General features: G+C 41.7%; 1 long non-coding RNA gene across 1 annotated transcript; it reads left to right on the forward strand.

Annotated features, from left to right (window-relative positions):
- Positions 1-1,582: 1,582 nt before the first annotated feature.
- Positions 1,583-13,309, forward strand: LOC311521431. Its single transcript, XR_014711898.1, has 3 exons — positions 1,583-1,798; positions 11,880-11,959; positions 12,702-13,309. It is a non-coding gene; the product is annotated as an uncharacterized lncRNA (long non-coding RNA).
- The last annotated feature ends 1,491 nt before the right edge of the window (positions 13,310-14,800 follow it).

The following is a 14,800-nucleotide window of genomic DNA, read 5'->3' on the forward strand; positions in this document are numbered from 1 at the left end:
TCAGAAACACCTGAGAATCTGAGAAAAGCAGCAGAAACCAAGACGACAAACAGAACAAGCATTGGGAACATGGGTCTGAGTAAAAAACAAGAGAAACATTTTTGGGTAGAATGCTGCCTGAAAGCGTACTGGAACTTTGAGCAAAGAAACCGTCTCCTCTTTGTACATTCTTTGTAAATAAATAGGATTACATCAAAGTATTACCTGACTCCATCATCAGTTTCTCCTCCAGCGCAAACAATCCACAAGACTCTGAATACTGGTGAACCACTCTGGTCAAAAAGGGCGCAATACCATCTCTGTCTGAATGAAATATCCCTAACTTCACTTATGTATAAAAGGATTTATGCAACTGCATATATTAGGCCCTAGGTGCACAGAGAAGGGGAGATAATACAGAATATGGGTGCTCACAATCCAGGTTGCCTTACTCATGCCAGTGATCCTATTCACTTAAAAGGGACTACTTGCATAAGTAAATTAAACAGAATTTGGTTCATGACCATTAGGGAGATAATACAAACAACATATTTTAAACTAAAAGACTACCACCAATCATTTCCTTTTTAAAAAGCTATAATTATAGGGAGTGAATATTTGGAGAAGTATGGATTTTAAATAGAGTTTAGATAGATTTCAAATTTCCCCGTACTTCCCACACTCCATAATATGCAACAGTGAACACTAGGTAAGGTTTAAGACCTTGTGGGCTCTCCTTTTAACACAGACTACATAATCCTACAGCATCAGTTGCAAATAATGTAATAACACTATTAGCTGAAATTTTTGAATAATTATTGTAGAATGTAAATGTTTATAAGTATGGCAGGCATGCAATAAATAGATGGTTCTGAAACAATCTTCAGGATCCAAATGCTGATGAAATTAGGATCTCTCTCAAAAGGTGGGTCTTTCGATACTGCTGCTGCTTACTGTAGTTTAGCAGACTTCAGTAGGAATGGCCAGCACCTGGGAGCCTAATTCTGCAACTTTTACTCAGCTTACGTAGGGCTTACGTACACCACAAGACGCACTGAGTTCCTTGGAACATCTGTTTAATAGTAATTAATTATCAAGGAGTGACATTTACAGAACTGAGCCCATCTCCTTCAAAGTTCAAACTCACTTTAGATTAACCAAATTCATGGTACTCTGGTGTGCTCACATTTGATTCTGTCTTCAACAGGTTCTGAAGGCAAGTTCATAGCATACTGTGGGAGCATGGAAAAGCAAACAAACAGTCATCCAGTATTAATGAGAGAAGATCTAATTACAAGATGTTTGTGTTTCTATAATGCCAAGCATCTAAGGCTATACAGTTATTCCAAAAAGTGCAGGCAGACAGCTCAGCCTGTGATTGTTTTAACACTGGTCTTCAGAAGGATATTGGATGCCTTTTAATTCAGACAGAAGCAAGATACACTTTTTGAAAATCAGGAACTTAATCCTGTAGCTCTTAGGCAGGCAAAGTTCCCATGGCAATTTGTTTCAATGGGAGTTCTGCCTGCACAGGGATTGCAGAATGAGACCCAACATATATTTTCTGTTTACAGTGCTGTCATAAATATAAAGGGAAGGGTAAAACCCTTTGAAATCCCTCCTGGCCAGGGGAAAGCTCCTCTCACCTGTAAAGGGTTAAGAAGCTAAAGGTAACCTCGCTGGCACCTGACCAAAATGACCAATGAGGAGACAAGATACTTTCAAAAGCTGGGAGGAGGGAGAGAAACAAAGGGTTTGTGTGTCTGTCTGTAGTCGTCTTGGCCGGGGACAGAACAGGAATGGAGTCTTAGAACTTTTAGTAAGTAATCTAGCTAGGTATGTGTTAGATTATGATTTCTTTAAATGGCTGAGAAAAGAATTGTGCTGAATAGAATAACTATTTCTGTCTGTGTATCTTTTTTGTAACTTAAGGTTTTGCCTAGAGGGGTTCTCTATGTTTTTGAATCTAATTACCCTGTAAGATATATACCATCCTGATTTTACAGGGGGGATTTCTTTATTTCTATTTACTTCTATTTTTTATTAAAAGTCTTCTTGTAAAACACTGAATGCTTTTTCATTGTTCTCAGATCCAAGGGTTTGGGTCTGTGGTCACCTATGCAAATTGGTGAGGCTTTTTATCCAACATTTCCCAGGAAAGGGGGAGTGCAAGTGTTGGGAGGATTGTTCATTGTTCTTAAGATCCAAGGGTCTGGGTCTGTAGTCACCTAGGCAAATTGGTGAGGCTTTTTACCAAACCTTGTCCAGGAAGTGGGGTGCAAGGTTTTGGGAAGTATTTTGGGGGGAAGGACGCGTCCAAACAGCTCTTCCCCAGTAACCAGTATTAGTTTGGTGGTGGTAGCGGCCATTCCAAGGATAACGGGGGTAATATTTGTTACCTTGGGGAAGTTTTGACCTAAGCTGGTAAAGATAAGCTTAGGAGGTTTTTCATGCAGGTCCCCACATCTGTACCCTAGAGTTCAGAGTGGGGGAGGAACCTTGACAAGTGCGTACTATCATTGCTACCATAATAGGTAATGCACAGGTAAATGAAAGAGCAAGGACAGGCCATCTTGCTTTTTTACCTAGACTTTTGATAAAACTAGACCAATCAAGAGAATTGAGATAGTGAAGCATGAGGAAATCTTATCAGAGTTCTCACAGGCATTCCCAGATACCTGTACTGTATATTTCACAGTAAAAATAAAGGTTATCTGCTTTATACTAGTGTCATCAGTCAGTCAGTCTCTGAAACCTTCCATCCATTTGTAGAAATCACAGTTCTCCAAGCACAAGTTTATCTCACACAATACAGAACCAGTGTAGGTGTACTGGTATAACACACATGGTACCGCATAGGCTAGTTCTGCAGTCCTTAGTCAAAATTCCTACTCAAGTCAATGTGAGTTTTGCCAGAGGAAAGCCTGTAGTATTTGAACTCTAAGCATCTTATTGTAACAACCTAGTTTATCATGCTTTTGGCCTTACTTTAATTCTAACAATTGTCCGATTACTAGTTACCAGCCAGTTCCACAAGGTTGTTTGTAAAGGGAAGGGGGAAAAAGCTTACAGTGTATCTAAGAGTTTAATTAATTCCCTGCAGTTCTTTGCAGTCTCATCAACTCCCAGTCTGATTTCCTGTATCTTTCCACGTGATCATTATATCACATATATTCAGCAGCTAAGCCATTACATTTAATATGTCTGTGTCAAAAACAACAACAAAAAACCACCAAACAAAAACACTAGCTAACTGCAAGTTACAGGGAGATTCACTCTCACAATAAAATATTTTAACTATAAAGTAAGGCCTGTTAAAACAAATATTCAACTTATTTGTCTCATGTTAGCTTTGTACATTATTATTGGTTGGAATGAAGGTTAAACTAATATTGCGAAAGAAGCCTCTTTTGTTGTACAATAGGCAAGAACCACTATTAAGCAGAATGCTAAAATCCCTGGAAATTGGTGCATATAAGACTGGAACAACACTGCTTTTCAAGGTGGAGGGTTAAACTCTGCTGAAAATAGATGGAGCTCCTATGAGAGTCTGTGGGCCAAGTTTGCTAGTGAAGTCAGTGGTGGTTTAATTTACATTTTGAACCCAAGTGGTAAAGCAACACAATTTTCATTACCTTGGCATTCAGTTAGTGAGCAAAAATGAGTGAAAAGGCAGAAGATAAAAAGAGCTTTTAACAAGAAACTAAGAGAGAGCATGACATAATATAAGTAGGACACAGCCATGCAAATACTTACTCAGTAAGTGGTTCCATAGAATTCACTGTGATACTTGGGTGAGTGAAGTTACTCCTGTGTATAAGTGTTAATTGGACCAACTCCAGAGTCATGTTCTACTCATTTACATCCATGAAACCCCTACTGACTTCAAAAGTCTGTTGTATGACTATAGATAGATACAGTCTTTAATTACATGATCACATGCTATTTCCCCCCACAGGATTTGACTTTTCAACCTTAACATTCTTTTAAGATTGTGTTTTGGATGTACTTTCACATGTTTTTAAAAATTGAAAGAAAAATTTTATCTTATGTAATTATATTGATGCCCACATGTGTCAGTGGCAGGGTAGGGATCTTTAGATCCACAGCACAGTCTTCCACCATTTAAGCAAACAGAGAAACTGGTAGCAATAGAAGGCTCTCTCTTCTGTGTGGATCTGTTGCTAGAGGGGATAGACACACACTTTGCCAGTGGGTTTCACAGATATTTGCTAGGCAGCGAAGGAATGTTGAGACTCTAATCATTGTTCTCTAGTCATTATATATACACACTCCTGCCCCTGTCCAGCCTCTCCCTGTCCCCTTCTGCTCCTATACCCCCCTCCCCAGCTCCTGTCATTGTCCTCCTCCAGTTTAGATCTAATCCTTCCCCAGTTCCTGCCCCCAGCTCCTTCCCTCTACTTCTAACCCCTCCCATATCTCTCCCCCCACCCCAGATCCTGCCCTTGGCTCCCCACTCTTGGCTTTTGCTTCTAAATTAACATTTTCCATTAATCTCATTCTGAGAAGCAGCAGAACTGTTTTAGCTGAAACTTAAAATCATCCTGGGGAAGACACAAGGGCATGGAAAATTTCAGCCCAAATGGTTTAAATTTAACAGGAAGTGTCAGGTAACATTAACTATAGGTGTCCCACCTATAATGCAGCATGCATTGTTCTATCCTCAGATACACATGCAATATAAAATGACATCAGTGATTGCATGGATGTATCTGAAGCAAAATGGAGTCATATGAAATATACATGGATAGTGTAGGTAAGTTCAAATTGCTGTGAAAGAGAAAACATTTTATAGCTAGGGCTGGGGCTTTATGAGATCTGGGTTCTGTTTCTGTCTCTGCTTTTTCTTCTTGGTGTGACTTTGTGCAAGTTACAAAATAGCCACCGATTTTGGGTGCCCAAACTCAAACAGGTTTGAGCCTGATATTTAGAAATGCTGAGCCTCCACACCACCATTTAAAGTCAACAGGAGCTGCAGGCGCTTGGCACTTCTGGAAATCAGGCCACTGATAGTTAGGCTCTCTACATCCATGTTTAAACTTCTAACCCATGTTTGAAAATATTAGCTTATGCTAATAAGTCCTTTTATTGAAGTTTTACAAAATGACTGGAGGCGACAGTTATGGATGGAAACATTCTGATGGAAAAAATGCGAAGAGCAAAAATTCTGTTTGTTTGATTACTTACTCTGAAAATAAGATGTCATTTCTCTCTCTCCCCTACCCAAGGTGGTATATGCCATTTGTCAAATCGAAGAGCCTGCACAACAAATTAATTTTGCAAAAACAATAAAAATCATTTTCAAAGTGCATAATCAATAATGGTTTATAAGAGTTCTTTAGCAAATATTTTCAAAAAGTGGTGGTCCAGAAGATGGCAGTGTATAGGTTAAATATTTAACATATATAGACTTGTGTGTTATAATATATACAATTTACATATAGGTATATTATACACCCAGAAATAATCAGTAAAAAAAACAAAAACAAAAAACCACCAAGAGAAAATTAATAGAACAACATCTTTTGACATACATATGGCCTAATAACACCACTATGAATTTACAGAGTGTTTTTGAGACCTTGATCTCTCAAAAATAATTGACAAAAGGCTCTCCAAGGCCAAAATACCAGGTCCTTCCCCCTCACGTGACTTGTGATAAAATTGGACTATTATAATTTAAGTCTGACCATAAATTTTCTCTTAGAAACAGAATGTATTACGCCAACATAATGTCAAGGGGGAAGGAATGTCAGCCAAAATTGGGTAAGAACTGGTTAAAGAAAATTTAGATAAATTAGATGCAGTCAAATCAGCAGCACCTGATAAAATTCATCCTTGGATACTTAGCTGAAGAAATCTCAGAACAGTTAGCAATTATTTCCGAGAACTCATGGAGTACAGAAGAGGTCCCAGAGAACTAGAAAAGGGAACACATATTACTTATCTTAAAAGGGGGAACAAAAACAATCCAGAGAATTATAGACAAGTCAATGTAACTTTGATACCTGCAAAGATACTGGAACAAGTTATTAAACAATCTACTACAGTCCCCAGTTCCTTTTCAGCAGTACTACCACCTTGCCAGTTATTATTGATATTGTAGCTGTATGTATAATTTTTCCTTCCTAGGTGTAGTAGTTTGCATTTGTCTTTCTCAAAATTAATCTTGTTGATTTCAGACCACTTCTCTAATTTGTCTCAGTCTTCTTTGGATTTAATTATCTGGAGTGATTTGCTATCATCTGACACAATCTAATCTAAACATTAAATAGAAAGAATCTGTAAGGGTAGTTAAGCGTCTAGAATCCCTAACAGTGGAAGTTAAGAATAAGTTGGACAGACAGCTTTCAGGGATGGTCTAGATCAGTGATACTCTGACTGTGGTTCTTGAGTCACATGTGGCTCTTTAATGTGTCTCCTGCGGTTCTTTGCAGCACATATTAAAATGCTGCGTGATTTATTATTAACCAATCTGAGTTATTAATCAATTAGGATGCTTCTACTATGTTATTAACCAATTATAGTTCATAAAATACGTGGTCAGTCATTTTTCTGTGAGAATAATACAAACTAAATATTTCCCATGTCATACTGTTTAAATATGACTATATAGTATTATAGTAAATGAATCAAATGCATTCACACTACTGTGGCTCTTTTGGGTAATGCTGATTGCTAATTTGGCTCCTGAACCACTGAAAACTGAGTATTACTAGTCTAGATTTACTTGGTCCTGCCTCAGCACAAGGGACTGGACTTGCTGACTCTCAGGGTGACATAGCCCTACATAGCTGTGATTCAACATGCCCAGAATTTTCTTCAACTCAAGCACTAGTGCAGGGGTTCTCAAACTGGAGGTTGGGACCCCTCAGGGGTCATGAGGTTATTACCTGGGGGGTTATGAGCTGTCAGCCTCCACCCCAAACCTCGCTTTGCCTTGAGCATTGATAATGGTGTTAAATATATAAAAAAGTGTTTTTAATTTATTTTGGGGGTCGCAGTCAGAGGCTTGCTATGTGAAAGGGGTCACCAGTACAAAAGTTTGAGAACTACTGCTCTAGTGCCATTATTAACTGTGACACTAGAGAAAGTAATGAAGGGAATTAGTGGGGACATCCACTTGCATACAGCCAGGCAGAGCAGGTCATGTTTATGAAACAAAGAATTGGTGTAATTGTCTTTTTCTCATTTTCTAACACCTTAACAACACTTTTTAATTACAGACAAAATAGAGATAAACCTGAACTGCAAAGGTTAGATCCAGATCTGAATGTGAAAGTTTGTCAGCGTTTACATCAGGGACTTCTGTTTGTTTCCTATCATAACAGGCTGCCATGAAATTCAGATTTTAGTGAGAAACTTCTCCAAAGTTTGGACATATTCATTCTTTTTCTTTCAAACAAATATAATTTTAAACTCATATTCTGTATAAATAACTCCACTGAAAGACTATATTTTCCAAATTGCTTATGTCACTCTATGTTATCCACACATACACTCTTATGCTTGTATAAACGACAGAGAAGGATGTGGACATTTTCCTCAGTGGTGTGCAAGGACTCCTTTGGAATGGTGACCATCTATCAGCCCAGTTCAGATGTTGAGTCTTCCATGAAATGTTAAGGCAGCCTGCTTACTCTATAGATGCCAGTATGTTTCCATTTGTGGGGTAGATATTGACTAAATGTAAACCCCCAAATACATACCACCCCAGACACTTCAAAAGTATTTTACCTGATTACCGAACAAACTTCAAAAAAGAACTGTGGTGATGAAGAAACCCTGCAATATATCTACCTAGCAAGATATATATATATATATATATATATATATATATATATATTTACCTAGCAAGACAGTAAAATCCTGTTTCAGGCAGCCAGAAGCCCCTTCAAGATACTGCTGAGATTATAGAGGACAGCTGTCTCCTGAGGTTTTGGGCTCCAGAAATTACAACAGGTGTTCCTTGGGGCAATGTTAACAAGTCTAATTGGCAGCAGGGACATGATTAAGCAGATGGGGGATGTAAATCAGTAGCCTGGAGGAAATTAGGAGATCTAAGAATGGCAGGAGGGTGTCTTGTCTCTAATGCCTGTCCTGTGTAACTGAGTTTGAAGAAACCGGATCTTGGTTTATTTTGGATGTTGGCTGATAGAAGCCTTTTCCCTGCTGTCTGGGCAGCGTGGTGAAGAAATTTGTTTCTTCTTTTTGCTCTTTATCTTGACTTCTGGCTGGACAAAACAGGAACAATTTCTCAGGTGAGAATGAAAACCCATTCAGTAAACTCCTTTTCCCCCCTGGCACACAGAGTAGTCCATCACAGGAAATCTTTTGTTGCTTGGCTTGGTGACAAATGTCCTCAAGGTTCTAAAAATTTGTTTGTTTCTTTAACTCCCCACCCCCACCCACAGAGATTAAAATGTTAATGCATTGCTTGCAGCCTTTTTGTGCTGTTGCAGATAGGACTGGCTCTAGGGGGTTCTGTTGCCCAAGGCAGCAGTCTGCCCCTACTCTAACAGCCTGAAGTAATTGACACAGTTACTGGGTTGTTTGTTTGTTTGGTTTTTTTTTGCTGCCTCTTGATGGTTTCACCTAGGAAATGGATGAGCAAAGGCTTGAGGCAATGTGCAGAGATCAAAGAGAGACAGGATGCACAAATGATTAGTTTTCATCGAATTTCCATTTTTTTGTTTTGATTCAGTTGTTTAGATTCTTAGATACTAAGGTCAGAATGGACCATTATGATTATCTAGTCTGACCTCCTGCACAACGCAGGCCACAGAATTTCACCCACCCACTCCTGCGAAAAACCTCTCACCTATGTCTGAGCTATTGAAGTCCTCAAATCATGGTTTAAAGACTTCAAGGAGCAGAGAATCCTCCAGCAAGTGACCCGTGCCCCATGCTACAGAGGAGGGCAAAAAACCTCCAGGGCCTCTTCCAATCTGCCCTGGAGGAAAATTCCTTCCCGACCCCAAATATGGTGATCAGCTAAACCCTGAGCATATGGGCAAGATTCACCAGCCAGATACTACAGAAACTTCTTTCTTGGGTAACTCAGATCCCACCCCATCTAATATCCCATCACAGGCCATTGGGCCTATTTACCATGAATATTTAATTACCAAAACCATGTTATCCCATCATACCATCTCCTCTATAAACTTATCGAGTTTAATTTTAAAGCCAGATAGATCTTTTGCCCCCACTGCTTCCCCTTGTTAGTACCTTGTTAGTGAAGACTGAAGCAAAACAGATAGTAAACACTTTAACCTTCTTACTGCCATCAGTTATTAAATCTCCTTCTCTGCTAAGTAGAGGACCTACGCTTCCCTTTATCTTTCTCTTGCTTTTAATGTATTTGCAGAAAATATTGCCTTTTATGTCCCATAGTAGGTGTAACTCATTTTGTGCCTTAGTCTTATGTATATCTGATTTTGTCCCTACATGCTTATGCTAATCTTTTGTACTCCTCCTTAGCAATACGTCCATGTTTCCACTTTTTCTAGGATTCCTTTTTGATTTTTAGGTAAAGAGAGCCTAATAGAGCATATTGGCCTCTTACGATGCTTCCTATCTTTCTTCTAGTTTGCAGTTTTGCCTTAACATTAATCTCCTTCAGAAGCTGCCAGCTCTCCTGAACTCCTTTGTCTCTGAGATTTTCTTCCCATTTACCCACCGTTCTCAGTTTGTTAAAAAGTCTGCTTTTTTTAAGTCCATTGTCCTTATTCTACTGATTTCATTCCTTAGAATCATGAAATCTATCATTTCATGATCACTTTCACCCAAATTGCCTTCCACCTTCTGATTCACAACCAATTCCTTCCTGTTGGTCAGAATCAAGTCTAAAATGGCTTCCCCCCCCCCCCCGTTACTTCCTCTACTTTCTGGAACAAAGAGTTGTCCCCTAATACATTCCGAGAAATTACTGGAAATTGTGTTTTGCCATATTACTTTAACTACCCAGACATCTGTTGGAAAAGTCCCCCATTATCCAAAACAAGTTCTGGTAATATTTCTGTTACTTGTTCTAGAAATGTCTCATTCATTTTCTCCTCCTGACTTCGTGGTCTATAGTAGACCTCTCCCATGATGTACCCTTATTCCCCGCCCTTTATCTTCACCCAGAGACTTTCAACTTGTCTCCCGCTCAGCTCCTTCTGGACCTCAGAACAAGTGTATATACTCTTGATGTATAATGCAACACCTCCTTCCTTTTTTCCTTGCCTTCCCTTCCTGAACAAGCGTATTTGAAAAATCAGTCTTGTAAAATTCTACTTACCCACAGGGAAAATTTTTTTCTTTTGTTTTCTTTTCCCTTTAAAAAAATAAATATGTGGAGGAAAATAGTGTTTGCTTTATTATCATATTTTCTTTTTCATTGAGTCAGTAGAGCTGTAATACTGCAAGAAAGACTCTGTTCATGGTATTTCCTATCTGATCAGATCAGCAAAAGGAAGCAGGGAAAAGTGTTATGACTTATTGTTGGGTAGATTTTCAGCCCAGTTTTACAGGCCAGTGAATTTTGGGTAGCCTGGATAAGATTCAGATACACATTCTAACTCTTCAGTGATTATCTTAAATGAACCTCCAAACATTTAGAGGTTTGTCCATCACTAGCAGCTTTACCAAATTGCTCTCATTTAAATTCTAGTAACTCTTAGATTAATATTCTTGTTTGGGTACCAATCTATAAAAAAAATTCGTAACAGCTTAGAGGGGGGATGAATTCCATTTTTACTGCTCCTGTCACTCAGATCTTGTTTAGACTGTGTATTTGCCTCAGTTACAGCCAGCTAGTAGTAAGCAGGGGTAAACGGCTCTGGTACAAATCATATCAGATGCTTTGTCTATCCTAGTGCAGTTAGGACTGGTGATTGGTCACCACTGTCTGAAATTCCGAGTGGAGATCAGTACCCTGCACAAAACTAAGTTTGGATCACTTACAAAGATGAGGGGAGAGGTAAATTCCACCCTCAAAGAGGAACAGCCTTTGTAATAATAACTAAAATATTTATATGCAGAAGTGTGTCAGGCTATGTTCATTTACATATGCTTCTTTTGACTCAGCCCCTGGTCTACACTACGAGTTTAGGTCGAGTTAGATCAATTTAGCAGAGTTAGATCAATTTAACCCTGCTCCCATCCACATGACAAAGCCATTTTTGTTGACTTAAAGGGCACTAAAATCAACTTCTGTACTCCTCCCTGACGAGGGGATTAGCACTGAAATAGACCTCGCCGGGTCAAATTTGGGGTAGTGTGGATGCAATTCGATGGTATTGGCCTCCGGGAGCCATCCCAGAATGCTCCATTGTGACTGCTCTGGACAGCACTTTCAACTCCGATGCACTAGCCAGGTACATAGGAAAAGGACCAGGAATTTTTGAATTTCATTTCGTTTGGCCAGCATGGTGAGCTCATCAGCACAGGTGACCATGCAGTCCCAGAATCGCAAAAGAGCTCCAGCATGGACCAAACTGGATCTGATTGCTGTATGGGGAGACGAATCCGTGCTATCAGAACTCCATTCCAAAAGTTGAAATGCCAATATATTTGGAAAAAAAATTTCCAAGGGCATGATGGACAGAGGCTATAATAGGGACCCGCAGCAGTCCTGCATGAAAATTAAGGAGCTCAGGCAAGCCTACCAAAGAGGCAAATGGCCACTCTGGGTCAGAGCCCCAGACATGCCGCTTCTATGAGCTGCATACAATTCTAGGGGGGGCCCCTACCACTACCCCACCCCTGTCCATGGACACCTGTAAGGGGGGAGTCTCATGCAACAGGGATGAGGATTTTGGGGACAAGGAAGAGGAGGAGGAGAAGGAGGCTAGTGCACAACAGGCAAGTGGAGAAACTGTTCTCCCTGACAGCCAGGAACTGTTTATCACCCTGGAGCTAATACCCTCCCAAGGCGGACTCCCGGACCATGAAGTCGGAGAAGGCACCTCTGGTGAGTGTACCTTTTGTAAATATAATACATGGTTTAAAAGCAAGTGTGTTTAATGATTAATTTGCCCTGAAGACGTGGGATGCATTCGCGGCCAGTACAGCTACTGGAAAAGTCTGTTAACGTGTCTAGGGATGGATCAGAAATCCTCCAGGGACATTATTAAGGGGACATTCAGAGGTGGCTGTTCCTGCTGGGCTGTTTGCCTGTGGCTGAAAAGAAATCATCCCCACTTTTAGTCACGTGGTGGTGGTGGTGGGTTCACGCTGAGCTGTTCGCGTCTGGCTGGTAGGGATCTTCCCTGATACTAGTCATGCAGTGGGAGGAGGGGTGAAGCGATCATCCCAGAGAACTGGGGGGAGGGGGCTTAGGTGGGTTTGTGCTGCACGTTAACCCAAAAACCACAGCCCCTCCTTTTAAATGGCCAACCCAACGGGTGCTTGGTATGGGAAAGGAGGGCACTGCTGTTTGAAAACATTCACACATGTTATTAAGGTTGAAGAAGCCAAAATACTGTGGCTTACCATGGCTGCCTGTAAGCCGAATTCTGTTGCCCGGCCCTGCGTGTGTGATCTCTCACACCAAACCAGCAAGCCCTCAATATAAGAGGCAAAAATGCGACCTTGTACCGAAAGCACATGTGCTATGTAATGTTAACAGCTTGGTTCACCATGAAAGAATCTACCCATTGTTCTCTAAAATGTGTCTTTTTAAATACTACTCTCCCTTTTATTTCCTCCTGCAGCTGCAAATGTTTCAACGCTCCCCCTATCATCTCCATCCCAGAGGCTAGTGCAGATAAGGTGGGGAAAAAAACGCACTCGTGATGAAATGTTCTCTGAGCTCATGCAGTCCTCCTGCACTGAAAGAGCTCAGCAAAATGCATGGAGGCAAACAAGGGCAGAGTCTAGGAAAGCAGAAAATGAACGCGAGGACAGGAGGGACGAGCAAGATGAGAGGTAGCAAGAGGAGAGGTGGCAGCAGCATGATGAGAAGAGGCAGGATGCAATGCTGAGGCTACTGGGGGAATCAAACTGATATGCTCCGGCATCTGGTGGAGCTGCAGGAAAGGCAGCAGGAGCACAGACCACCGCTGTAGCCCTTGTGTAACCACCCGCCCTCCTCCCCAAGTTCCGTATCCTCCTCACCCAGATGCCCAAGAACGCGGGGCGGCAGCTCTGGGCACCCAACCACTTCACCCCAGAGGACTGCCCAAGCAACAGAAGGCTGGCATTCAATAAGTTTTGAAGTGCAGTGTAGCCTTGTCCATCCCTCCTCCCACACCCCATGCAGTGCTGCCCTCCTGCCCCACCCCTCCCAGGCTACCTTGGCAGTTATCCAAGTGTGTGATGAATTAATAAAGAATGCATGATTTTGAAACAACAATGACTTTATTGCCTCTGCAAGCGGTGATTGAAGGGGAGAGGGTCATTGACTTACAGGGAAGTAGAGTGAACCAAAGGGGTGGGTTTTCATCAAGGAGAAACAAACAGAACTGTCACACCATAGCCTGGCCAGTCATGAAACTGGTTTTCAAAGCTTCTCTGATGCGCAGCGAGCCCAGCTGTGCTCTTCTAATAGCCCTGGTGTATGGCTGAGCATAATCAGTGGCCAGGTGATTTGCCACAACCTCCCACCCCACCATAAACGTCTTCCCCCTTACTCTCACAGATATTGTGGAGAACACAGCAAGCAGCAATAACAATGGGAATATTGGTTTCTCTGAGGCCTAACCGAGTCAGTAAACTGCACCAGCGTGCTTTTAAATGTCCAAATGCACATTCTACCACCATTCTGCACGTGCTCAGCCTGTAGTTGAACAGCTCCTTACTACTGTCCAGGCTGCCTGTGTATGGCTTCATGAGCCATGGCATTAAGGGGTAGGCTGGGTCCGCAAGGATAACTATAGGCATTTCAACATCCCCAACAGTTATTTTCTGGTCTGGGAAGTAAGTAACTTCCTGCAGCTGTTCAAACAGACCAGAGTTCCTGAAGATGTGAGCGTCATGTACCTTTCCTGGCCATCCCACGTTGATGTTGGTGAAATATCCCTTGTGATCCACCAGTGCTTGCAGCACCATTGAAAAGTACCCCTTGCACTTTAGGTACTGGCTGCCAAGGTGGTCCGGTCCCAAGATAGGGATATGTGTTCTGTCTATCACCCCACCACAGTTAGGGAATCCCATTGCAGCAAAGCCATCCACTATGACCTGTACATTTCCCAGAGTCACTACCCTTGATAGCAGCTCAGTGATTGCATTGCCTACTTGCATCACAGCAGCCCCCACAGTAGATTTGCCCACTCCAAACTGATTCCCGACTGACCGGTAGCTGTCCAGTGTTGCAAGCTTCCAGAGGGCTATCACCACTCGCTTGTGAAATGTGAGGGCTGCTCTCATCTTGGTATTCTTGTGCTTCAGGGCAGGGGAAAGCAAGTCACAAAGTTCCATGAAGGTGCCCTTACGCATGCGAAAGTTTCTCAGCCACTGGGAATCATCCCAGACCCGCAACACTATGCGGTCCCACCAGTCTGTGCTTGTTTCCCGGGCCCAGAATCGGCATTCCATGGCATGAGCCTGCCCCATTGCAACCAGGATGGCCAAATTGCCGGGGCCTGTGCTTTGAGAGAAGTCTGTGTCCATGTCCTCATCACTCTTGTCACTGCGCTGCCGTTGCCTGCTCGCCTGCTTTTGCAGGTTTTGGTTCTGCACATACTGCAGGATAATGCGTGAGGTGTTTACAGTGCTCATAACTGCTGTGGTGATCTGAGCGGGCTCCATGTTTGCCGTGGTATGGCGTCTGCAGGAGAGCAGAGTGGTAGCAGAAGCGGTGGCTGATGATGGA

The sequence above is a fragment of the Lepidochelys olivacea genome (assembly GCF_965140295.1).
Source record: "Lepidochelys olivacea isolate rLepOli2 genome assembly, chromosome: 6".
Lineage (NCBI taxonomy): Eukaryota > Metazoa > Chordata > Testudines > Cheloniidae > Lepidochelys > Lepidochelys olivacea.